At 37.2% G+C, this 1,264-nt stretch overlaps 1 non-coding gene across 1 annotated transcript; it reads right to left on the bottom strand.

Moving 5' to 3' along the window:
- Nucleotides 1-940: 940 nt before the first annotated feature.
- Nucleotides 941-1,047, bottom strand: LOC136530248 (small nucleolar RNA R71). Its single transcript, XR_010777731.1, has one exon. It is a non-coding gene; the product is annotated as a small nucleolar RNA R71 (small nucleolar RNA).
- Between the last annotated feature and the right edge of the window lie 217 nt (nucleotides 1,048-1,264).

Here is a 1,264-nt window from a genome sequence, read left to right as displayed (position 1 = left end):
TATTTCTATCTCTAGAATTATTATCATTGCTTTATACTTATTATTTATTTATCATTTGACTTACCCCTGCCATAGCATCAGAGTGGTTTTATCATAAGTATACATATTTGTCAATATCTCTATGCCAACAATCCCATAGCTCCTCCCTATGGATAAAATATAAATAATGATACTCGGTATACTTCTGAGTGAAATGCTAGAATGGTATATTATTTGTGCGCTTGCGGATACTTTACTTTAACATATATAATTTTCTCTGAGTTTATAAGTGTCATTAATAATTACCAACCATGCATTTCTGGCATCATGCTAGGGATGATAACTTAGTAAAGAGTGATGCTAAGAAATGTCAGCAAGCATTTCTGAAGCTGTTGCCGGGGAGGGGTACATGGCTATAGAGAATTGATCAAATAAATATTTATTGATAAAATCATAACAACTCTGCTTTAGCAGGCTTACCCTTGTTTGTCATTGTTCATATTTTATACAGGGTAATGCAGAATTGGTTGTGATTCACCAACAACTTCCAATCAGAATCAACCAAATCAAAAAGGAAGCTCCACACCAGTTTTTGAGCTATGGCTGACAAAACTCTGCATGAGTTCTCTGCTTTGAGCACGGAGAACGTTCACACTGGACCAAAACTCAAAACCAACAACCTTGAGTTAGAGCTCAAGCCAAGCCTCATCAACATGGTGGAAGCTACCCCATTCAATGGATAGGCACACGAAGATGCTAGTGCTCATCTTTAGAATTTTCTAGAGATTAGTAGCACAGTCGTCATCAAGGATGTTTAAGACATCATATTACTTTGCTTGTTTCCATTCTCACTTGTGGGAAAGGCAAAGAAATGGTTCTACACCAACAAAGACAACATCAATACATGGGCAAAGTATTCAAAGGCCTTCCTAGAAAAGTTTTTCCCAGTAGGCAAGACCAATGCCTTAAGCGAAAAGATTTCCAACTTTTAATAGCAGAAGGGAGAGACCATTCTAGAAGCATGGGAATGTTTCCAAGAATATATTTCAGATTATCCTCACCATGGAATGCAAGATTGGTTGCTTATGCAAAGTTTCTACCATAGATTAACTCAGAAAGCTCATGAACAACTTGATGCCACTACTAGAGGATCATTTATGTCACTCACCCTTAGAAAAGTTGAAACTCTTATGAAAAAGATAGCCTCTAATCAAGGCTGGTCATCATGCAACATCCAATCATGCAACAAGAGTGAAGAAGTACTAGAAGACGTGTGTGCATTGTC

Source organism: Miscanthus floridulus, chromosome 19, assembly GCF_019320115.1.
Source record: "Miscanthus floridulus cultivar M001 chromosome 19, ASM1932011v1, whole genome shotgun sequence".
NCBI lineage: Eukaryota > Viridiplantae > Streptophyta > Magnoliopsida > Poales > Poaceae > Miscanthus > Miscanthus floridulus.
Note: the sequence above shows the minus strand (reverse complement) of the source record. Positions and strands in the feature narration are given on the sequence as shown.